This window comes from Numida meleagris, chromosome 2 (genome assembly GCF_002078875.1).
Source record: "Numida meleagris isolate 19003 breed g44 Domestic line chromosome 2, NumMel1.0, whole genome shotgun sequence".
In the NCBI taxonomy this organism is placed as follows: Eukaryota; Metazoa; Chordata; class Aves; order Galliformes; family Numididae; genus Numida; species Numida meleagris.
The window spans coordinates 22,212,537-22,238,836 of record NC_034410.1 but is presented as its reverse complement, the minus strand read 5'-3'; the positions used below and the strand labels follow the sequence as shown (position 1 = coordinate 22,238,836).

Here is a 26,300-nt window from a genome sequence, read left to right as displayed (position 1 = left end):
ATAAAAGATGTACGCACATTGCTCAAAATACTACGTACATTACCATAACATCTGGGAAATTCAGGAATATGCAGCATGTACTGCAAAACTGACATCTGCTTTCCTAAAAAAAGCTGTGCACGCTAAAGGGGTATATATGATACAGACATGATACAGAAAGGTGAACAAAGAAATACAAATACTGCTCTACATACGAGAACCACTCTCCAAATCTCAAGATTCCCAGAGTCAAAGGAAAGAGAGAATTTTAAGAAGGATTAAAAAACAGAGCAATGATGTGGCTTCGAATAGACATAAGAGTAACTTCTCACAAAACCAGGAATCAGCAAGAGGTATTGAAAATTTAGCAAATGGCTAATGTAACTATAATCATCATATTATCAAAAGAAAATTAAAGATGATAGAATGGGGACAGTCCATGAAAGCACTTCAGGTGAAGGCAAACAGCTTTTATTTGATGTGATAGCAAGAAACCAATCTCTGGAAGAACACAAGGAGAGAAGTGACAGGGTCAAAACTAATCCAGAAAACAATTCCCTATTTAAAATACAGGATACTATAAATTGCACTAATGTCTTCCAGCTTCATGCAATATCCAAAAGGACATTCATCTTTCTCACTCAGCCTTTTATGCCTCAAAAATTTGGTGGGCCACAGTGTGGTTTTCTTTTCTGAATTAGCCACTAAATGTGCCAGCAGAAATACCCTGTGGGTACAGAGGGGCAAAGCTGCATGTACACTGCCAGTATAAACTGCCTCCCAGCACCTCGAGAAGTCAGAAGAAACCAACACCCAACAGCTGTTGCCTCTCTCAAGCTGCTGAGTGCTTGCTGTATATTCCAGGTCTGCCTGTCTGTGGTCACCAGCTCAGCTCCCAGCAAAGAGTCCAACCACTTCAGAGTTCAAAGGAGGCTCTGCTTCAGCTGAAGGAGAAAAAGGACAAGACAAAACATGAGCTGATGCAGCAAACTTCTGCATCTGAGAATGGCTGAAAGGGGCCCAGGCTGCCTTCCTTGTTTTTTCTTTTTTTTTTTTTTTTTCTCCTTTCTGTTAAAGGCCTCTAATCCATTATGTGCTCTCAGAGGAGAGCAAGCTAACAAGGCTAGCACTGGAACCAGGCAGTAATTCATCCCAGAAAGGAAACTCAGTTTGCTCTTTCAACCCCTCCTCTCATGTGTTTGAAGGTAAAGGGCTTGCAATACATACATATCCTCCTAGAACAGACAGAGCCTAGAAGGCCCAGCCAGGTTATGGCCTCAGGGACTGGGAAGCTGCATACAGGGGAGGCTGTAAGGCTGGTTCAACAGCTCCCAGCTGCATTGTCAGCGTAGATGCTCTTGCTTTGGTGTTTGCATAAACTCAGCACATAAAATTCTTACGCTATGTTTTAATGTGTTGTATTACAAAAACACTGCAGTATAACAAAAATGACAATATAAAAATGGCAGTTTTCAAATATTTTATCTTAATAAAATGAGACTCGAGCAGAGTTCTATACGACAAAGACCTTTGTTTGGTAGGCAGATCTGTTTGCTGTATTTTCAAGCTCTATGATAATAAAAGAGCTATATCATAGCCTTTATTGCAACATTTATAACAACCAAAATATGATTACAACCTTTTATACCAAAGAATACAGGAAAAACTAAATGTAGTGTTTGCTTACTATATTCCCCCCCACCCTATGATTTCAGAATGCATCAACCATCTTATTCAAAATAAGAGACTATTTTACTACTTTACCACTACCAAATAAAAATCCCAACTTAAAGCATAAAACCAAAATTCTGCTAACACAAATCACTTTAAAGTCTAAAGAAAGATTCTCATGAAGTCAATCAAGAGCACCATACTTCTCTGCTTTGGCACAGAATGGTAGAACTGCTATGGACTTATTAGCAATGCTGCTAAAAGCAGCACTTTGATACCACAGCTCCATCAATATTTAACAGAGATGGACACTCCCAAAGGAGCTTGAAGAACAAGTGTAAGATGAAAAAAAGAGTGAATACAGAAAGATTTGGGTAGATAAAGGCTCAAATGGGATTTTGTTGCAGTTGCCCAATTTTTATTGATTTTTTCATGGGCATCATCATAGAAGTGAGTTTGAAGAAGGACAATTTTAATGCCTTAACAGGATTTCAGAAGTAGCTCCTCCCTAGAAATATTGCCAGGCTGCTTGCTCGATATTTATAACAAACGGTAAAATATTGTATGAGAGGGATCAGACAGTTATTTTTGAAACCTCTTACTTCTAACACTCATTTAAGAGCAATGTATTCAATACGCAAGTCTTTCATGAGATGACGTATGTCTCTAAATCTACATTTGACTTGCTTTAACACTAAAGAAAGTTTTCTTGCTGAATGTAAGAACATGACTGAGAAGAAGACAGACACGATGTAGACACTAATAATTGTATCTAAATATTATCAAAATAAAGTACATGATTGACTAAAATTGGTTTATGTACTGTCTTTTATACCCTTGCAAAGACAACTGATAATGAACTGCCAACACAAAAAGGATAATGCTGATAATACAAAATATTATGCTGCATTCTAGAAGCATATTCTGTTCTCAGCACAGTTAACTCAAAAGGTAACTATTTTATTTGCTTTGGATACTGTAGTTAAACAGTCCATTTTTAAAAGGTGAGTTTATAAAATATTTATTGCAGTCTGTCCTGCATTACAAATCAAATCATTTGCAGAAGGGAATCATGAACAACTTCATGTTTTAGGAAAAAGCCAAGTAATCTGTTATATTTAGAAGGAGTGCTGCACCATGATGTTGGTGACCTTCACTACTAGGATGTTCTAACATAAATGGAGCAAGTCAAAAGTTATGTTCAAGAATTCTCAGAATACCAAGTCCTCTCAAAGCACTGATTTCTCCTTTCCTCTCTTGTCCCCTCCTCTCTCCATGAAATGCTAAAAAATTGTCCCAATTTGTACCAGGAGGACAATATTAAAAATAAAACATTCAAAAATGCATACTTACTTTATGCTTGGCTGGCAGAGATGTCTAGAATTAAGATAGATTATTATAAAATATTAGGTTTAGGCTAATTTTTAAAAGTTTGAAGTAAAGATTTTAGATTTATCAAACTTAAGTCACAGGGCAAAATTTCGCTTGCTGGACACCTGCCTCTGGAGGAATATTTCTGCCAAGTTTTAAGTAACAACTATGCAAGCAAAGCTAGAGAATCAAGATATGGAAAAGAGGTACTTTAATTCTTTTTTTTTTTGTAAACTGACTTGGTTTTGTTGTTGTTGTTGTTGTTTTACACTGAAATATTCTATGATTTGTGCCAAAAGAGCTTAAGTCATCAACATGAAATAATGGAAGCACCTTATCCACTTTAAACCTTCTGAATGAAGCTTAACATTGTCAAACTCAGCTTTATGTTTAACATGCCAAAGTTTAGACCAAAAAATAAAATTAGTACTCCAACGCAGAGAACTATACAAATATAATACCTTAATCCTTTGTAGAAAGATAACCAATATATATGTTCCCTTTGTTTTAAATACTAAGGTTGAAAACAATGTTGAGAATTTGCTTGAGTAAAATGTAGTGTAGGGTCATGAAGGAATGAATTATTTCCTCATTTATATGTTTGCAGGACAGAGAGTCTAGTAACTTACATTACAAACTTTTCCTGCTGGTATGCATGTACACTTAGAAGGCTTAAAGTTATTACTGAAGTTGGTAATTTGAGACTTCATCTTGCTAATTCAGGCACAAAGATTTTCATCCAGGTGGAATATTTCCTTTTAGATACACTTCTTTTGCTTGTGTCCAACTCAGTCTTGTGGAGAAAAAAGAATTTTAAGCATGGCTCTGGCTTCTTTTGCCTTGATACACTGACAGCAATGCAATCAAGACAGATGTAGCAGAGATTAGAAGCAGTTATAACTTTATGGAAACAAAGCTACATTTTGTAGCTAAAGTAATTGCTACATGAATTTCCATGGTGTTATCTGCAGTGTTTACAATCTTAATCATCTAAATGAAGCGTGGTAAATCCACTGGGGGTAGGTAAATATACATACGGAAGCACAGGACACTGTACAACCAAAAGACAGGTACACTGTTAAAGTCAGATGAACAGAGCCTTCCTGCAAGACAGTCAAAAAAATAAAGAAAATAAAAATCTAATGGCACAATTTAAAAAGTGCATCTGTTTTGATACAACCTTTTTTTATATCCTAAGAGAGCAACAATTCAGAAAAATGGAACAGAATTATCATTCTGTAATTGTACACTGGAGTATGAAATAGTCTCACTAGTAACTGCAGATTGTTTTATATTCACTCCAGGGCACCATATCTTTGGAAAATTATTTAAAAACAAAACAACAACAAAAACAACAACAAAATCCACAAAGTTCTCTGAAATCCACATAAAACTTTGGAGTTGCTCTCAGTAAAACATTTTGTCAAGGCCTTAATAATCTAATTTCATTTGATGTAACTTAGTTACTGATACAAGAGATGTTCTCATTTATGGCCTTTTCAGGCTCCGGTCATAAAATACAGCAGGACTCCTTTGGGGCTAGCTTTTCACTCCTCTGCTTAAGTAGACTAACCAAGCCTTAAATAACACAAAATACCTGTACCTAGTACAGTACTGACATTACTACCCAAAGACCTCATCTATCTAGATCAGTAGCTGAAGAAACGGTAAGAAATGCTTTAAATTCTTTTAGATTAACTCAAGCTAAATGCAGGAATGCTTGATAGTTCTGGCATTATAATTTCAAACGCAGTGTTTGTTGTTGTATAACAAACACACGATAGACCGCTCAACCTACTAAAATACCTCAAAACACTTCTGACACAGTGCATGAAATACTGGTAGCTCAATAAATGTCTATAGAAGTGTTTTCTCTACCACAAGTCACACCACTTCTGCATCACATACCCCAAAAGCAAAAGTGAACAAGTATCATCCAGTCTTCTATATAAAGACGTAGAGGCAGCTGATGACTCAGAACAGTCTGCATCCGTAACAAACTGACAAATACGAACCAGAGACTGGCAGTGTTCCCTCGGTCCCTCTCTCGCTGGCAGCATGAGAGCTCCATTCGGTCTAACACTTCTGATGCCTTTCTCCTTACCCTCACACACCAAGGTCACTGTGCCAGCTGGGGTGGGAGCTTCTTTTCAAGAAGGGCTGGAACATGTTTTGTTTAACTGTACAATAAGCAATGATCCAGCTCAGTTCAGTTAAAGACAAATGTCTATCACCTCTAAAATCAGTTCCAACAGACAGAAGGTACGTGGCAGAACAACCACCAAGGATTACAAAGCAAAGGCTTACAGGGTAATGGACAGGGGGAATAAACAGACTGGCCCTGTGTGGAGCAAAGAGTTCAAAGAAATGTGCGAGTTCCTATCAGATTAAGCTGCTTAGAAAGACAGAGGGTAACCTCAAGCAGTGTGTGCAGATTTGGGCACCACAACATTAGAAGGACATAAAACTATTAGAGAGGGTCCAAAGGAGAATTACAAAGATGGCGAAGGATCTAAAGGGCAAGACATATGAGGAGCAGCTGAGGTCCCTTGGTTTGCTCAGCCCAGAGCGGAGGAACTGAGGGGAGACCTGCAGCTCTCACAGGGAGCAGAGGGGCAGTGCTGAGCTCTGCTCTCTTGGGACAGTGACAGGGCCCAAGAGAACAGTATGGAACTGTGTCAGGGGAGGGGCAGGTGGGGGTTAGGGAAAGGGTCTGCGCCAGAGGGTAGCGGGCATGGAACAGGCTCCTCAGGGCAGTGGGCACAGCCCCGGGCTGCCAGAGTTCAATAAGCGTTTGGACAGTGCCCTCAGACACAGGGTTTGGATTTTGGGTGGTGCTGTGTGGGGTCAGGAGTTGGACCCAGTGGTCCTTGTGGGTCCCTTCCAACTCGGGATATTCTATTCTATGAATAGTGTTAGGAAAGGAGCAGGAATGGAACACAGCAACACAAAAACAGCTATAAAAAACCTACAAGGAACTTGATTAACCACCCTAAACAGGGGGCAATGTGCCGTGACCCTGTCTTGCCTGAGTTCAGGATGTATTTTTCAAGTACGCTTGCTTAGCTTAACACGGCTTAAAGGCCTTTTTACGATTCAGGTGAACAGGTTTGAAACTGCACTGCAGTCTGAAGAGAACTCTCTGGAGAGCCTCTGTTATCCAGCCCAGCTAAAAGCTCTCGTATTAACGCAGTGCCAGTGCCATTAAACTGATACAAATGAAATTCAAGCTTGCCTTCCCTGCACATCTACAGAAAGCAAAAATAAAGAGGCTGCTAACACACGGCTGCTCAAGATCAGAATCCTCCACAGGAAACTCTGAAAAAATTCTTATAAAATGAAAAACCTTAACATACTCTTGAAGCACACACCTCTCAGCTTGACAAAGCTTCCTCATACGGAAGAGAACCAGTTGGTAGGGTCACGCTGTAGCTGTACCTTGTAAATATCCAAAAGGTCTAGATGGTGGATCTCACCAAATAAGGATGCCAATACACGAGGTAAGTCAACTGCAATCACGCTGTATGGAGCTGGCAGTGCTCCACTACTTTCTAAAAATGTACAGTCACATTTTGTAGAAATATTGAAAATTTGAAGTCAATGCCATTCTAACACAAAAAACTACTGGGTTTATGAACAGCAATAAGTTCTTTTACTAAAGTAAAGTAAAAAAGTTCAGCAAGCAAGTAAAATTGAATTTGCAGTGTAGATTCTCCCAAAATACATACTGTACTTTTAACTGTCAGAGTAAAGCAGCAATCATAGAATCCTATCACTGACGTCTGACTGAGAGAACAAACATTCAGTCTCTGGACTGCTGATAGTCTGCAGGTTGTAACAGTTCTTAATAAACTAATCAAACTTGAGCTTTGAAGGGTGACAGAGGACATCTCTGCTTCGTTCATTATGATTACTACATACATATCTCTGGGATGAAACTCTAAAATACACTGTACGTTAAAACAGTATCTGTTTCTATACTATTCAAGTGAGCAGCGAGGAAAGCATATTCAGCTGTTGGAGAAAGATGACAAACAGCATCCACAAAAGTGCTGGACTAGAAACAAACACGCACATACCTTTATTGTCTCCTGGAAGCATTCTTACATGCTAGTTTTGTTCTCCATAAAGCTAAAAGACAATGTGACCTCACTGATCTTTCAAAGATACTGTGATTTTTTTTCAGATGAATGAACAAATCAATTTCCTTTTAACAAAGAAGCAATTTAACTGGTCAGCACTCCTTCAAAGCAACACATTCATTTGAGGTCTAAACACAGAATCCAGGAGATCACTGTGTTTGAAATGAAACAGATTCCCACAGCAAAACACAGTTTCTACATCGTATTTCAGAAGTGTTTTACAACATTTCAGAGAGACAACTTGAGGAACTGTTTAACTCCTCCAAGTCAAAGATCTGCACATCCTGTTTGCCAAGGTGCTCAGTTCCCAGGATCTTCGCAACATTGCTGCTACAAACTTGTCCCTCAGCTAATCAGACTGTCATTACTTGCACCTTACCCGCACCCAAAAATTAGCAGAACTGCAACTTGTTGCAGTTCTGATAAAATATTTAACATACCCACTGGCAAAATGCTGACTCTGGCAGAGAAATGGCAAAAGACATACAGGATCTAACGTTAATCTACACTATTCTGTGATTAAAAATGTAACTTGAAATGTTTTTAACTTTTGCCAGAACATGTATACTGAAATACTGGGTTGTTTATTCCACTGCGTACAAACTCTTTAATCATGCACATAAAGGACATGCATAACAAAATTTAATTACAGCATGTCACTTGCAGTTTGTTTGTGTGAAGATTGTACTTGACTCTAGTGCAATGAAACACAATGTTGTTGGCATGATAGTGACTTTGGATTCAAGACAATATCAAGGCAAAGAAAATAAAGAGTAGGAATAAAGTTTATTAACAAAACAACAACAAAAAACACAACTACTCGCCCTCTCCCGTAAGCCCCCCCCTCCAAAAAAAAAAAAAAAACCAAAAAAAAAACCAACAACCATCCCTCAGTTTGAATCAGTTGTCCTCTTAACAAAATCAATGTACTTCGTGACTGGCATAGACACTAATGCAATCCTAATGGCTGCTGTTCTTAGTAGAATTCTATATTGACTTTTACTATGTAAGGCAAGGAGAAGAGGAAAAAGTGCCAGAGTCTCTCACTGTGCAAAATCTGACCCATTTTACATCAAACTGCATGAAATGGAGTGGAGTATAGAGGTTTAATGTTACAAAGATTTTCAAGAACAAGCCTAAAAAAAAAAGTATGTGTTTTAGCCAAGTAATTAAATTTGTATGACTTCATTCAAAAAGATCTTCAGTTATTTACTTGAAGTAACTGTATGGACACTGGGATGATACAACAACTGCCTGTGTTTGATGGTTAGTGGAGCCTTCTCCATGATTGCTCCAAAGAGTAATGGTGAAGCCAGACAGAGAAGACACGAACAGCAGCTCTGTCATCTCTCCTATGCTCCCACAGCACCTGCTGGCATCCAGAGCAGGTAGTGGGAAAAAAAAGGTAGGAGTAACAAGCCTGGCTGGATTGCCAGGAGAAAGAAGAATGCAGGATGCAAGGGAAAACAGCCTGAAGAGTTGGTGGGCAGAAAAGTAAAAACAGGAATGGGAAGAGACAGTACAGAGTCTGCATCATCCACACACCATTGCAAAGGATGCTAAATAAGGAAAACCAAGTAGGTGTTTATTTAATCAGACAGGCATAAGGGCATACACAAGTAGGTGAATTGTAGTTGTCCCACAAACATTCATTTTTTCTGGCATTTTTTTTTTAGGAAGCGACTATCCTTATTCTAGCTTTTATTTCTAGGAAACGATTGAGACCAAGAAAGTCTCTTAAAATGATATCTGCTTTGTTGGAACTTTCTCAATACGTGCCTGTGTTACTTCTCCATACAATACACCAGCCAGGACAAAGAGGTTTCCTTGAAGAGCAGAGAGAGAACAAGGAATGAGCTCAAGCTGACAGAAAATCCTGCAGTACTCCTTACTCATTACGTCATGAAGGTTTTTGTTTGTCTATTTTATGTAATTCAGCCAGAGCATGATTCTCAGTCACTATCCTGAATGCTAGAAGTCAAAATAGAATCATTTAACTGTGAACACGCACTCTTGTATTTGTGAGTATCTGCTGTGTACAAAGTAACTACATACACTTTATGTCCTTCTGTTAGTCATCCAAACTCAGAGTACCATGCAGCTATGTTCAGTTTTTTCCTGAAGCATAATGTTGTTTTCATGACTTTGAAATGACTTGGAGCCATCAACACTGCAGGACACTATCTAATTGCCTCTTTCCACAGGTTATGACATTTCTGATGTCCAGAATACTGAAGTACTGTCACTTATTCACAGAATCAAGTTCCTTACAGTGCAATATTTTTCATAAGTTCGTTGCCAGAAAATACATCCCCAAACCATTGACACTGAGAAGTGAGCTTTCCTCTTCAAGTTACCAAACTCGTTGTTCAAACAAGTCTCCCTGAAGCATAAACAGACCATTAATATTACTACTTCTCCTGAATCTAAACTTAAAAAAGTAAAAAATGTGTTACAATGTGCTTTTAAATTAGTATTTACATTAAAAATCCAAGCCATAAGCAAAGGAAGCAGATGTTCTATGACAGGAATAATTTTTCATTTCACATTTCGCTTCTATGTTCTTTTCATAGCTGAGATCGCTGAGAAATGTGGAGGGTTGACCACTGAGATCTCTGTTCATTCCTGCCTGGCACACACTTCAGCTCACGAGTGCAGAGAACTGTAGTTAACACAGACCCCACTCTTCTCTCATCATTCTTTTAAAAACCCTGTCACATTTCTCTGTTACAGTCTTTCTTGTTACAGCAAAACTTCAACATAAAACCTGTTCTTTATTTTCTAAAGAACAGCATTCCAGTTACCAGATTCTTACAATTTATTTCTACTGCCTGAAAACAAAACTCCGTGCAGAAATGTGTCATAACAATAAAAGAGCATCTGTGCGCCGATAAATCCAACTGCATTTGTACTGATTAAGGCTAACTGGTTTGCAGTAGATTTTCATTTTAAATTATTTCAGTAGTTGTAGAAAGCCAGGAACAGTTTTGTTGTATTTGTTTAGCATACAGGCTACATCATACCATGCTTCACTAAGCAGCCCGTGTAATCAAATTATTCTTCCTTCAGACAAAATCATTTAAGTATTTTTTTCCTCCTCAGTACACTAATTTAATGGCATCTTCCATGAGTTTGGAAGAAAGAACACTGAGGCATCTCTTTGGACATCACTGTATTTTTTGGTGGAAGCTAAGAGAAGGCAGGCGTGAATGCTGCTCAAACACACCCGGGCAGCGTGAAGATACAATCCCAACCAAATGTGATGATCTGAAAAAGTACTATATCAACTGAATGGTTGATCAAGGTAAAAGGGCACCCAACACAACAAAAGATAAAGAAGTATAGCAACAATTTCTGGATGAAAACCGCTGCACCAGTTCATGAAGCAATCCAAGATTTTTCACAGAAGGGAGAGAACAAGCTCTCAGGTACTGAGAAAGGAAGGATCCTTGATGACTGCAAGGGCTCCTACTGCTGTGCTTGCCAAGAACAAGACTTATCTACTGAAAAAGGATCAGGATGGTGCTGATCTTCCAGCAGAATCACAGATAATTTCTCCAGGGGGATTCTCTAACACCGTAATGAGTTCAGATGCTGAAGAAATGCAGGAGTCATGTTCCTCAGTTTTAGCTACCTTCTACATTGAAACTGTTCCTGGACCTCAGAAGCTGATATAATCCATTATCTTCCCAACAGCAGTCAGTCCTACATGTTGCAGAAAGAGCTGTAAAAAGCCTAATTAGACAATGAACAATCTGCTGAGAGAAAAAATGTCTTTAGTCCAACAATTAATGGATTGACCACGTCCTGAAATGTGGATTCTTCATCATACAGATTTATTCGTGAATGTTCTTACTGTCTGCATCATTATGTCTACGACTGCAAAAACTCTAATAGATTCTTGAAGCCAATGTGTTATTGACTTAATTGATATTCCATGTGGAAATCTGATTACCCACTTTCTACAGCCAACTAAGAAACTAAAAACATTAATGAGTCTTTGGTAACTACATTACTAAGCCAAAAAAATAATTCATTACAAAAAGATTAGACAAGCTTTAGAAAAACTAAAATTGAAGGTATTATGCTAGGAGTTAAAAATGACTGTAGGTCAAAGAGTCAAGGAGTCCTGACAAGGAGTCCTCTGCAGTTTTGGAACTTATTTCACACAGTCTGGAAAAAAAGAAAACAACCAACCAAAAAGCCACGTTGTTCCTCAAAAACAAAGGCAAACTTTCCTTAGGAATATATATCCAAAATTCTGAATGGAATTAAAACAAGCTAATTCCTACATTCTATATCTAATTGCAATTTTCTTTGAAGAAATTAGCTAAAAGCAAGCTGATGATAATTTTATTTATGTATACTATTAATGGCAACCAGATTACTCTTTGAATTCCAGAAATCTCATATACCACTTCTCATGTTTATATGTCAACTTATATTTTACTGATAAATATATTTTATCATGTGGCTTTCATGAAACAAAACTGTATCTGGATTGCAGCAAAATTTCCATTGAGTCACAGTACGAATATTCTTCACAGATAAGAAACGAAACAGAAGGTAACTTCAGTTCTTTTAAGAGCTTTTTGTTACCAACACGTTCATCTTTCTTTCCCATTTTGTTTCCAAAGATTATAATTGAAATAATGGTCCCACTTATTCAAATACTCCTCATCTAATATTTTGAGAAAGTTGCCAGCAGAGTATACCACAGGAAAGTATAAAAACTGGGAAGCATGAACCAATCCTTTTCCACAATCCTCTCCTAGTTTTCAACAATTTAGCACTTGAGGAATGCTTGAGCCAAATGTGCTACTTGCGTATTAATAAGCTGCAGTACATTTTTCTTCCATTAATTTGTTCAAAAACTCCCTGACACTATGGAAATTTTTTAACAGCCACAATTTCACAGCTTAACCATTCAGTGTGAAGAAACACCTTTCTGTTTGTAATCTGACACTTGTGAAATGTCATTTTCACCATCTACAAGAGCTGATAAGGAGACAGCAGAAAAAAAACTCTCTACTTATGCTTGTGACTTTAGAGATTTCTATCATATTGCCTGCTACAAGGAATCACCCTGCTGTCAGATCAATCTTTTTAGAGGTTACTCTTACACACTGATTCCTGAAATCCATGAAATGGATTCGGTCCAAGTTTTCTGTTCCTGTTTGCTGTTTCTGATCTCTTTCCAGCGCCCCTAAAACATTTTTGAGCTGGGAGTGCAGAAGCTGTATACAACACGCAAAATGCAGAGATTTACATGATGGTGGCACGATCTCTATTCATTCAACATGCAAATTCCTTTTGGGGCTGGTAGTAGGCACTGAGCTGATTTTCCTCAGAGATATTTATTATAACCTTGAGATCTTGTTTTTGAGTGGTCATAGTTAAGATAACCATTTTATACATAAATTTAGATTTTTTTTTCCAACCCTGTGACTCTTCTACATTTATCTAAACTGAATTTCACAAGTTACCACCTCACCACTTACCATCTTTTCCAGATCACTTATCTGTACATTAAAAAGCACAGGTCCTAGCAGTGATCTATCTGGGACTTTGTCAGTAACCTTCAGCCACTGTGAAAATTGCCTATTTTTTCCTACCTATTTTAACCAGCTACTTCTCTGTGCGAATGACCCTCCTCTCCCACAGCTCTCTAGATTCTCTAAGACTTTTAAGTGAGGAACTGTGTCAAATGTCTTTTGGAAATCCAACTGGATTATAACAACCATATTTTCCCTGTTAACTTCTTCAAAGAATTTCAATAGGTTGATGGCACCTGACTTTCCCTTATGACGATTGCTGACTGTTCCTCAGGGTGCCGTATTTCTCCGTGTGTCTGCTGATCCTGCCCATTTCTTAGAGTTTCTACTAATATCCCAGATACAGACAGCAAGCTTACACTAACAACCAGTAAGCCAGCACTGAGGTAGTTTTTAAGTAAATGCAACAAAATGTATTTTTGCACAGTTTTAATTACCAAGAAGTGTACTAAAGAAAGCCATATTCACACTGAGAAAAATAACCTGAAAGAGTCTCCACAGCTTTTCCACAAGATCCAAGGCAGACTGACAGTTCTGAGATCAGACCTACAAAATTAGACCCTGGCTCTTATCACCATGTGCATACATCTCACTTTGGCAAATGATATGTTATAAAGGGATGGTGTCTATGATGTCTACGCTGATCTCCTCTACCTTGCTTGATTCAGCCAGAATTCTGTAAAGAATATCTTTGAGGCCTATTTATTACACTAAGATGAAAGAGTGACAGTCTGTCTTTTAATGATGCTAAACTATGTTAGACTTCCCGCTGCCTCATGAAAGACTTCTCTCTTGCTGAGAGAAACTGAATTATCAGGGAAAGACTGTAGCCAGACATAGGACAAAGAATGCAAACAGCTAAGAGAGGGAATTTAGCATGCTGTTTTTGCTGTAGAACAAGAATATCAAGAATGACATCAAACGGTAGCAAGAAATCCTAGGAGTCCTCAGAGAGGAAACTACCTGGTGGGTAAAAAACAACAGAATACAATAATGTCTTTCCCCAGAGGGAAAGAAGTTGATAGACACTAGGTAGTACAGTATTCTTGAGGAAAATCTTATTCTTTGAGAATAGTATAAGCCACTTCAGCAGCCTTCTACAAATACCATACCTCTAGATACAATAACCGCATAGCATTCAGCAATGCTTTTAAGATACGCTCACTGTGACACCGAAAGACAGAGGGGAGCATAAGCACCCTGGTGTGCTTTTTCTCCTACTCCAATCACGTTCATGTCATCAAATACTCAGACCTTGCTTCTCCTTACTTCTCTACTCCGTAACGACAACAAATAAAAGGAAACTTGCCAAAAAACTGCCCCTCTTCCCCAAATTTCCTGGTTCCCCCACTCTCCTGCAGTCTGTAAACCTTATCACTTTTCTTATTACTCATCTCCACAACTTGTTTGCTGGGGAAGTAAAAGGAAACGCCTCCTCATCTAAAACACTTGAACGGCCAACGCAGATCTGAAAAATTTCACTGAAGGTTTCCCAATACAAAAGAGAAACTTCCCCCATGCAGAAACAGATTTAACATTCAACGCTAATTACAGTCTAATAAACCAGTCAGGAAATATTTTGCTATTTATCCTTTGAACCAGAACACTGCAAAAAAAAGGGCATCATTATAAAAAGACTTAGACTGTAATTTGACAGTTATGCGTGATCTCTGTGTAATCTGAGGTAACAGATTTAAGACTGCTCAAAATCAGATCATGAATGGTCTCCGCAGCACAAGCCTTTGGCCTGCAATTCAGTAGCTACAATCATCACATGCATCCACTAATTTGTGTTCGTGGACTGCCCAAGTTTTTTCAGGATGCTTTCAGGGTTTTTTTGGATGGAAAGTTGCTGAATTCTCACTTTCTATAGCTAGTAACTGTGCCAGGAATCATGTTTTCTGAAAAGTAGTATTCACTAGATTCATATGTCCTTTGCTTTATATTGCTTGCCCTTGAGCCCATCCATTATCAAAAGACATAATGTGGAGTTAACACAGCTTAGGCTCCGTTCATCACTGACTTTGCCGGTTGCACATCTCCTCCATGCAGTTCCCAGGGCTGTAAGAACAGAACGACTGACCATGCTGCCAGTACCACCAGCTCACTAGTGGGCTTGGTGTTTCTGTTGAGTAAAAGCAACTTCCAGGACCTCAGAGTCACTTATTTGCTGCTACATGACATGCAGAGATCCTACAGAACAGAAAGATCCAGGTCATGCTCTTGATCTGGGAGGTGTCACCAATACTGAGCAGAAGGTTCCCAGCCAATGCTATTTCTGAACGCTGCTCAGAGAAAGTCACAGAGGACATCTGCACAGGGGCTTTCCCTGACGCGTTGGCGCTGTGACTAGGACCCTTTCCTTCCTGCCACCTCCACAGGCAGGCATGCCTCTTCACATGGGGGAAGACTTTGATGTCTCCAGACACAGCTGCGGAGCAGACACACCAGGCACAGGAGGTGCATGGCCTCCATTCCAAGCTGAGATGGTGCAATGCAGCCTGCTAATGCAAAAGAGCAGCATAAACCTTGTCACCCTGCCACCCCCTTGGGTCCAACAAACCTACTTGCCTCCTCTGCCATGCCTGGTGAGGCTGTCCTTAAGCAGCCTCATCTGTTGCTAGGAAAATTCAATTAGCAATCCGGCACTTGCTGGGTTCTGGTAGAAATTCCTTTGTGTAAAGTGAGACAGAAATGCACTGAGGTCAGGCTCAAAACTATAAAGCTTGTCAGAAGAAGAATCCTACTGCTGGTTTTATTTCACACACCCGTAGGAACAAAAGCAACCAGTGGTAGTTGAGACAGTAGCCAAAAGGAACAAGCTGTATTAGTTTCAGGAGCCCTCAGACTTGTGATGGTCAGAAATCCACTGAGGATTGCTTTATGGAAAACACGCTGCAGTGCCAAACATATAGACACCCATTTAAAAATGGTTCTCACTGCTTAAAGTAAAACAGACCACAAGAGAACAACCAAAAAAAAAAAGAAAAAAAAAAAGAAACCACTGAAACTTTTATTAGCCCCTGTACTTCTTTTTTCCGTTTTGGGTTGTCCTCCCCCCACCCCAGTCCCCTGTCATAGATGCCCAGATCAACGTATGACCTCTACCAGACCTCCCTGAGAGCTTCAGAAATTAGAAAATCATTTTTACTGTTATTATGAAGCATGTACTTGGCATGCTGGAAATCTGCCTCCATTATCTTTTTAGAATGCTAATGTTGCTTGAGAAACTTAGACTGTAGTTTCTAAAATGGTTTAAACTGACACCAGAGGTGATCTTGCCCTTTCTGTTTCTGATCCATCTTTCCCATACGCTCATATTCCCACACTTCCCCTGGTTTTGTCACTGCACAGTGTATCAGAATAGCACCTCAGATCAGTTCACTGTTTTGAGTTTTCTTCTTAGATGCTGTAGCAAGCAGGCAGGGTTACTTACACCAGTGCATACTGCAAATAATGGTAATATGTTCCAAAGCGTTCTCAAACTGAAATGCAGACAGAAGCAGAAACACCAGTGATATGCATAATGTGCAAAACCCACAGCAGTTTGGGTTCTGAAGGCAAGGCAGGAACACACCAGTGCCACTGCGGCAGTCACAGCAGGTTTTCAGGAAATTTCTCACATAACCCAGCATTACTTTATTAGCCCCAAGACCCTGACAGTGACTGCTTTCAAAAGGGACGCTGCATGGAGCATAGACAGGAGGATGCAACTGGGCACTGTGGGGGACTACACAGAGCATGTGTCACAGCACCACAGCCATGCTCCTGCCGCACACCAGCTTGTAAGCACCTGCACCAAGCCATCTACAAGGAGTACCAGGATGCAAACTCCTAAAGAGGAACTGGCACAGCAGTCACTCCTGCCCCTTGAAATCCCTCAGCAGAACTGGCACCTAGCTCTGGGTCCAGTTTTAATCTTCGTGCAAAAAAAGGGATGATGGTTAATAGCAGCAGCAGATGTTCCAATGCCTGATCCTAAGCAACCAAGATCAAGGTGGACATACCAACTAAAATAACTGTCCAACGGGCAGCAAAAGCACACAGCTGAGCCTGCATTTACCGAAGGGCAAATACATCCAAGCCCTGCTACCTTGGCAGTCAAAAAGCAAGGTAACAGTGGGGAGAGGCGTTTGCTTTAGCTGCAGAAGGCCCAGCAGAACTCCAGTGAGAACAAATTCTACTAACTTGAACTAACATAATATTGAAGAAAAAATGTCTAGCACAGCTCCTATTCACTTGCACTTTGGAAACGGGTAATGTTTAACACTAGGCAGCAATTCTTTGTGTCCTTCCTATATTGCATATCCTGTTGGATGATATCTTATAATAGATTTAAACTTCCTTGGGAACATATCTGTGGATACGATTTCCATGCTGGTGGAGATGCAGAAACAGAAATATCTAATCAACAGGCTGCATATTACAGGATTCAAGACTTATGGCCTTCTGAAAACCCTACACACAAACAGCCTAGTGCCACCCTACTTGCATGTACAACATCCTGCATAGCAAGAAGAATGTTCTGGATGTGCTGAATTTCTCTCTAAAAGATTCAGAAGGGAGAAAAGAGCAATAGAGAAGAAGGGATAGAAGTGGAACGTCATCTATATAATGGTAAAAATAAGAAGGATCCCAGAAGCAAAAACCTAACAACTCAAAGCACAGCCATGACTAACAACATACAGCAACAAAAACACACATCTATGAAGAGGTGAAATTGTTAAAAAAAAAAAAGCTTCCTTTTCAAGTGGCAGTTTGTATGAAAACCACCTTAATACTACGTACTCTACAACCTGTTGGAGAACGCATTGCATTGCAGCAGAATGGAGAGCGGAGCATTCCAGGGATCAAGGCCACTGGAACTCTCTGCTCTAAAACCTACCTATGAAGAATTATTACATTACATTTTCAGAGTGCAATCAAGTGTCTGTGTAAACCAGACATCTTATTCGCTTCATCAAGTGGAATGTCAAACTACATAACAAAATCCTTCAATCTTCATGTTTTACAGCTTCATGTCCCACTGAATCCACTTTGGAAACAGAACACTCCGGTCTGCATTTCTAAGTGAAAAACTCTAAACAGTCACTGCAATTTTAAGAGTGCAAATATATAAAGAGAAAGGACTCTTTTTCAGAGGAATCCTTACTTGCAGAGAATTGGTACCACAATACACACCACTCTGCGTGGCGTAAGTTACAGCAGCTGGGTAAGTAGTTTGGAAAGGACAACAGGAATCATTAGACAACTAGAGAAAGCAGACAGGCAGTCACGGGGAGAAGAAAGTATGCGATGGCGAAAGCGAGGCATGATATGGAGTAGGCTGTCTGCCTTCAGGAATGTGATTTATTTTCACAGTAAGCCATGGGTAGACTGGAACATTTTTTTTGTTCAAAGTTCATACTGAGGTTTTAAGTTTCAAAAATAAACTTTCTGAACTTCGTTTAGCACTGATCCAGCCTGCCTTTTTGTGCGCGTCATTATTACTTTGAAGTAGAGAGCTAAAATATGTTGAAAACATCCAGAAAATACTCTCTGGTTTCATACAGAAGTTATACCCAGGAAATAAATAATTTGGGGATTTAGAATTCTTTCCTTAGCAAAGATCAGTTATTTTGGAACTCATGAATAACTGTTACAATTGAGAACCTTTATACCTGCAAAAAAATGAAAGCCAGTTACTAGCAACTCCTTAAGGCTATCCTAACACCACAATCTACAAAACTGAAGTCAATTCAGTATACTTTTAAGGCTTTGACTAATTTAGGAGACATTTTATTCATTCTTTTCTTAAGAGAACCATATAATTAGGTAAACTCTGGCTTTCCCTACTGATTCCTCACTCCCTGTACTTATAATAGACATGCAGAAAAAATTCAACAAGATTTCTGAATTGAGCTCAGAGAGACTGAACTATGAAATACAGACAACTGTATCAGCAGGCACTTTATATTGACTTTACAATAAGATTATGTGACTGTTTTACTCATTTTTGTTTATATTACATTTTAATAACATCCAGGTAACAAAGAGATCAAAACCTCTGTCATCTCTTCTTATTTAAACATCACAGCACATTATTTCAGATTAGAACACACTGCCACCTAACTCCAGTTCTGGCCAAATGAACTTAACTTTCTATTCCTTTATAAGCACACAGGTACAATCCTCAGGCAGTTCTAAACATAAGTGAGTCTATTCTGTCTGTGACATGTCACATTCAAAGCACTAAACTGTTAACTTCAAATCTTTGTCGATATAGAATTCAGGTTTTCCTTAAAAAACAGGTTTTGAACTGTATAATAGAATTTACTTAATAAAATCATATTGCTCCTTTAGAATGCTCCAGAGCCACACACTTCAGCTGGGCTAGGACTAGAGGCACGTGGAAGAGAGAGATAGGAGTTGGCTGTGCAGCCACATCATCTGTTATGAGCACGAACTTATTCATTGCTGACAGTCATCAGAACACCAGAAGCCAATAAATCCATGCTACTTTGCACAACAGCACGTGCTAGTAGCTATATCTTTTTATAAAATAATATAGAGAAATCCTATATGGCAGTCTACAATCATACATATACACACACTGCTTATTGCAGATGTCTCTAAAGAAAGAGCATCTCCTTCAGAAAACTGCTTATAATGCCCTTCAGCCTTCTCTCAACACCGAAGACACCTCCCTCGCTCAGCTTTTCCTTATACATTGTGTGTTCCTATTACCTAATCGTGTCGGTAGCCTTCCTCTAGACTGCCCCAGTACATCAGCATCTCTTCTCTACTGGGAAGCCCAAACCAGACACTGCTTCAGATGTAGTCATGTAAATGCCAAGTAGACAGAAATAATCACTTGTCTCAGCCACTGGCTTCTCTCTTCCTAAGTAAAGGCACTCTGCTGACTCATGTTAACTTGGTGTCCTCCAGGAAAGTGATGTCATGAGCAGCAAAGCTGCTTTCCAGGTTATTCTGTTTCAGTTTGCGGACTCCACTGAACTGCATGAGGTTTCAGTCTGCCCATTCTTTCAGCCAGCTGAGGTCTGTGACAACAGCAGCCCTGCCCAGCAGCACACATAGCTTGGTGTCAGCCACAGAATCCTGAGGTGCAGCATCCACGTCATTCATGAAGACTACAAATGCAAAACTATACTATTTCATCTTACTGAATACTGTTATACCCTGAAAAAGGTAAAGAACTTTCGAGTAGTTAAACATTAACTAATGAACAGGTTGGCAAATGTGACATTAAAGAACTTTTATTTCAATACACAAGCCACCAAAGAAAGCTGCTTCTGTATCCACAACTTGGGTTGTTGTTGCTTTATTTATTTTGTATATTAAATGCACAGTTTGTGCTTGGTGGCTCACTGAAATAGCTCCAATCAAAAATATCCTCTCTGACACATTCTTCTGAATACGGAGACCTACGTTCATACAGCAACTGCGTCAGTGATCTCAACAAGTCAGGGAGCAAGGCCACACACGAGCTTTCAGAGAACAAAGTAGCTGAGTTCATTCACAAAGAACACTTCATCTTAGAGCAGCATATAAGGTACAATGCTGCACAGACCTACATTATTTGATAATTTCATAACATAACTACTTCTGGAGAATAAATGTCTCAAATCATTGCTGAAGAGCCGTACGCTCTCCTCTCACGAAATCTGCTATAAAACTGTCTTGGAAGTTGAGCTTTAAAACATCCAAATTCTCACCTTACAGTTAGAGATCGTGTTCCACCAGTCTGTAAGTTACTGAAACTGTTTAAGCATATGACCTGCATTATTAGCACAGCTGGAACTTTGGGCTCCAGTTTAATAGCTGTATGCTTTTACAGTTTCTCAAAGGTACTGATAAAACTCACCATTTTGAAAGAGCATCTACACATTTTCTGGGCTCTATGCTGCCAAGACATTTCTACACATGTATCTGCAGATGGAGAGTTGACTGTGTATTTCCTCATCTTCCAGCTGCTTAGAGAATTAACACACAGAAGAGACACGTGGATTTCAAGAAAATCCTGAAAAAGTAACAATTCTACAAATCTACACATGCAAGGAATTGAGAAAAAACATTCCAGAGGAAAATTCTATTGCAACAGCATTTACAGGTTACTACTCCTTAAATAAGTCCCAACCTACACACAGCCCTGCATTTCTAGTCATTTAAGATCAGGATCAAAATCAGCCGCACACAAACAGGACATGATGCTCCTACAGCCACTCAGTGCAGCTCCTTCCTGTTTTAAAAGCAGAATTATGAACTAGAAAAATCTAATTCTCTCCAATGCTAAATGCCAAGAAGAGCAATCATCAGGTGAAGCACCCAGGACAGAGAATGAGCTGCCAACTTTGGTTTACATTTAATTGCCATTGAAAGCAAAACACTCACAAAATACACCATTATATATGCATAGTTAACATTCTATGTTAACTTCATTTTCCCCAGAACAACTTTAAAAAGTCCAAGCTGTATCCTTCTCAAAGCATCTTTCATTTCAAAAAGATCACCAACTCCTACTGAACCTTTTCCAAGTCAAGATTTTAAGATAATTATCAGAGAATTAAACTTAATTTTTACACAAAATCCAACTGAGAAGTGGTAAAAGAATGATTATGGCTATCTCACACATTACCTCTAGGTGACATCATTTACCAGTCTAACTCAAGACAAAACTAGGTGAAGTTTTGCTTTACACAGCCTTCAATTCTACGTGAAAAAGATAGAAGGCCATACAAATAAGTAGAGAACCACCACCACAACACAGAGAGCTACTCTGAGAGTGGCAGAAATGTTGTATAGAAGAGCAATAACACAAAAATTTAGCTGTTTTAAAGGCACTACACGAAGAAGAAAAAAAATTGCCTGCATGAGAAGTATCATAGTACTTATAGTTAATCCAGAATTTGAAAATAAGCAATAAACTACTTATTTAGTATGTATTTATTATCTTCCTATCTCTTATACTGGCTTCTGAAAAAGATGCATGTAAGAACTCACGCCACATTTCAGAAAATCAGTTCAGAATTACCAGCATCTCTTAATGTAGGAGGTATCCAAGCAGTGATTTACCGTGTTGCTTAAACAAGAAAGAAAGCCACAGCCAACTGCTCTGATAGCAAAACAACTCATTTTGGTTTTCAAAGCTTATTATTCAGTTACCAAAAGTTGAGATTGTTGAACCAGCTTGCATCACACACTTTTGCAGAGGGTCCAGAAATAAATTGTGTTTGGTCTTCTCCTCTAAGAAAAGCTATACTTTGTTTCAGAATACTAAAATGAGAAAGGGTTACTGTGCCATTGCACTTGACCACCAGCAGTGAATACAAATGGCCTACTTCAGATGGTTCCAGCAAACTCAGGACTTACTCAAAACACCACAGTGACTCAGAACTGCCCAGACTGTACTTCTGATGCAGCCTTTATTATAAAGCAAAGAATAAGTGGTTTCCAGCAGCTTAAATACACACCTCTGAAATGAATATACACCATTTGGCTACCATACAACAGTCTTCACTCCACAGAATTTTTGGTGACTGTAGATCTTCCAGGAGTCTTTTCAGTTCATTTACTTGTATGTTTTTAAGAGTGTTATTTTCACAAAGTACATGTCAAAATTGAAAACCTATTTTTTGTTTTTATTAAAGAGGGGAAAATCCCCAAGAAATTTAATATAGGTGGTTTGTTTTTTTTTGGTTTTTTTTTTTCCGGTAGAGAAGGTTGTATATAACAACTATTTTATACTTAAACTTACTCCTGGAGAATTCATGTCAGTTTGAAACAAAGCCCCTTGTCTTCCTCATCAGGAAAGGGCAGGACAAGAAAAGCTCCCGAGGAACGTGACACAGCGCTGTCACGCAGCTGCTCCGGAAAGCCACCCCGGCCAGAAAGGATCCCAACACTCAGCACCGAGTCCTCCTGTTTCACTGCAGCCACCCGTTTACAACACGATACCGTATTTTTGCTGCAATTATCCTTCAGCGTTCAAGGCCCAGCATTAATGCTCTTTAAAATATAAATCACAAGTGAAACCACTAAATGAAAGTCTCTCCTGAGCAACTTCAGCAAGACATGTTAAAGAAAATTCAAGGGCAACAGGAGTACTAAAAAATGTGCTTTACGTCCAAAGGAGCATTTGTCTTAGTCAAAAATATATGGTAATTTTCTTGTTTGCAAAACAGGAGAGCTAAGATTTGAATTTGAAATTTTAATGTATGACACATTTGCAAGTTCTGAAAATTACTTTCAATTACTAAAAACAGGAATATTGGCAGAGAGAGCGGAATAACAAAGGGCTCCCTCAGACCACCTCCAGACAGCAACAGGAGAAAACATGGCTCCCTCTACACGGTCACTTCTTCCTTTTCATAGTACAACTTAAGGTATATGAGACTAAAACCAAAGAAACAGTACCATTCACTCACTGTTAATGATAAAGGAAATTTGGAAAACATTATAAAAATTAAGTCAGTCAGCAGGAACAACAGACTAGTATCTATTTTTCTCCACAGTGATTTCTGGACTGGTTTACTGAAGATAATCAACCATCACTACACTGATGCGTTACAGCACTCCACTCAGACTACTTCTTGAGGAAAGACATAAATACACTCACACGTACATATTAAAGCAAATTAATATAGGCTGCAATACAAAGCATACTATTTCATTGACACCAGCCAGTCAAACTAATATTCCTCCATGGAAAATGGCAGACTATTTTCACAAGTTCCACCTCAAATCCAGAAGATGTTTACAGGTTCTGAAGTTTTTAAACACTATGTAGACTCCTCGGGCTTCAACTTTTAATGTGATATAACCTTGCAAGAAAGATTCTTTGCCCTCCAAGTTTACACATAGACATGACTTGTGTGCAGTGTATTTGAGAGGGAGGAGAAAAAGCAGAAGTTTGTCTGATGGTAGCTTTTCAAAACACGACCTCTGTCATTTTGGACATTTCAGGGCTGCTCTTCAAGCAAAACAAAAGATCTCTCTTTGCTATGTATCATCATCAATTATGCAAAATGCAGCAGCGTGATCAGAAATGCAACTCGTATTTGTAAGCTCCAGCGTTCCAACTTTCTGCTTACTGCTATGAATCACCTTATCAGAGGTGACAAAATTCCAACAATGACAACACCAGGAAGCAACTTCAGGAATTCAGCTTTGAGGGGAAGGTCATTAACCACTCAGGTAATGGAGACCATATGAAGTCTAAGCAGCAAAGCAGAAACAAAAACAAGAAAAAAATCCACCACAAAACAAAATAATTGGGAACAAATACAAATAAAAATAAAAATCACCGCAAATGGCCATACCAGTCAAAAACTATCAAAGCTCTATTACTGAAGCAAAAAAAAAAAAAACCAATTCTGCGCTAATCAGTCACAGCAGATGCGTCACTCCTGACACAAACCTCTAACAAGCAGATACACGTGAACTGCACACAGCATGTATGCCTAAGCTCCAACTTCCTCCAGAAAGCCTCAGCAGATACTGATGTGCGTACAGACCTCATCCTATCCAGATGTGTGTGGCACACCACGGGTAAAAACAAAAAAAAGGGCTGCGTTAATCTTACACCTTGCTTCCCTTTCCCTTTTGGGTACCGGTGCTACTTATGAATAGTTCCACTGCTGTTAATGTTTTTTTTGTTTTAAACTAATTTCCATTCATAACAGTCCTTCAGTGCATATATAAAGAAAGGGCATCATCAACATGAGTTAGCTTATTTATGCATTTCCAGTACATTTCTAGTACATTTTTACTCAGGAATAATATATTACTAAACTATTTTATTCTTCTAAGACTAAACTAAGATTTATTACAGGAGGAACTTGCTTGAGTACAGGATCACAAAGTTTTGGAACTCTTGATTTGAGCCAATCATGCATTCACAACCACAAAAAAGAAGTTTAAAAAGGTACTGGCCGTAAGCGCTACCACTTCTGCATACGCACCTGAAGTAAATAAGACAAATGTTAGGAACTGAAATACGATGTCACTTTCCACACGAACAGAGCCTTTTTCTTTCAAGGGAAGAAGAGTACCTTCCCCTGTATCCAGAAGAGAATGAACCCACCACACTTCACTTTCAAAATTAAAGAGATGGAGAAGCGTAGATAAAAGCCCCATACGTGCAAGACTCTTCCCTTTCTGCCTCTCCTCATCGCTAAGCCCTACGGCCAATAACTTTCTCCTAAGCAGTCTCTCTTTTTAGAAAGCACATCTGAATTTCAGTATACCTGATGCTCACCTACAAGCAAAAAGCCACGGTTCAGTGAGGAAGGAGGGGGCCACGAGCACAGCATAGGTCGCAGCAGAATGCCTCACTCTGCAGAGCACTTCTGTGGGACTCGGTGCTGTTTCAGGACCTTGCACGGTGTTTGCTCTCCGAATAAAGGACAGTCGGAGCTATGCTGAGTTATCACGGTTCTCCAGTTTTCAGAAGCCACCGGATTTCCAGCGTGCACTCCGACACGCCTCAGAGAGCGATCTCGCTACCAGCACACACTAGCTATGCTGACACTATCCGGGCTCAATGCTTTTCTCTAGAAAAATAAAAATGAGGCCGTGAGACTGTGCGCGTTTGCTCTCATTCCGGAAAGGCCGCGTCCGACCACATCACCGAGCGCGGCACGGGGCCACTCCGCCGGGGCTCACCGCACGCTGCCGCGGCCGCTCCGACACTTTTCCTTTCGCACGGAGGGGCGGCGAGAGGCCCGGGCGGTCGGGGGTCCGCCGCCAAGTACGGGCGGAGCGGCGGGCCGCGCCCGACGCCCAACTTTCCGGGGGAGCCCCGCAGCTCCTCCAGATGCCCGCGCCCCGGGGGGTCCCGCGGCCCCTCCGCCACGGCGCTTTCTCTCAGCCCCGGCCCGGGGCCGCCGCGCCCGCCGGCGCCGCCCTCCGTTCTCACCGCACCGAGGACACCGTGGAACGCCAGAACCCCCGGCCCCGCCCCGCCCGGGATGCGGAGCGCCGCCGCCAGCCCGACGCGAGCAGCCTCGCAGCCGTACCCGCGGCCGCCCTGGACCCGCCCGCCCCGCGCTCCCCCCAGGCGGCGCCGGGACGGCCGCAGCGCCGCGGGGTACTCACCGCTCCTCACAGGGGCTCTCCCCGGCCCTTCCCAGCGCCTCGGCGCTCGGCACGCCGCGCCTCCATTCGCTCGGCGGCCGCTCTTCTCTCTCTCTCGCCCCGCTCCGCGCACGGCACTCTCTGGAGCGCCCGCTCGGCCGGGCCGGGCCGCGGGGCTGACAGCCGGCGGGGCGGTTCGTTGGGCGCGGGCGGAGCGCTGCGGCTGCCGCCGTCCCTTTGTTCGCGGCGGCGCTGACAGCCGCGGGCGGAGCTGCTCGGGCCCGCGCGGGGCTTCTCCTCAGCGCCCGCCCGCGCGGCGGCGGCAGCGCCTCATGCCCGCGGGCCGCTCCTCTCCTTCCTCTCCCTGCCCGCGGTCAGCGATCGGCGGCGGCAGAAGTTGAGGCCGCCGACCCGGAAACTCATCGGCGGCCGCGGCCCGCGGGGCTCCGACGGGAAGCGAATCGCCGAGCCGGGGGAGGGCGCGGGGCGGGGCCGGGGCGGAGCGGGC

At 40.7% G+C, this 26,300-nt stretch overlaps 1 protein-coding gene across 9 annotated transcripts in view; it reads right to left on the bottom strand.

Annotated features, from left to right (window-relative positions):
- The window catches only part of ANKIB1 (ankyrin repeat and IBR domain containing 1), an 89,998-nt gene that overhangs the window by 63,169 nt on the left and 529 nt on the right, over nt 1–26,300 (bottom strand). Inside the window, exons 1-3 of one of the 9 annotated variants that reach the window (XM_021386590.1) lie at nt 25,814–26,262; nt 24,975–25,269; nt 767–923 (exon numbers count right to left, since the gene is read on the bottom strand). The exons of 1 other annotated variant lie outside the window; for it this stretch is intronic. The gene's annotated coding sequence lies outside the window, so the exon portion shown is untranslated. Of the gene's footprint in view, nt 1–766; nt 924–24,974; nt 25,270–25,381; nt 25,474–25,813; nt 26,264–26,300 lie in introns of those variants that run through there. 7 more of the 9 variants (XM_021386591.1, XM_021386592.1, XM_021386593.1 and 4 more) reach the window with 7 other exon arrangements.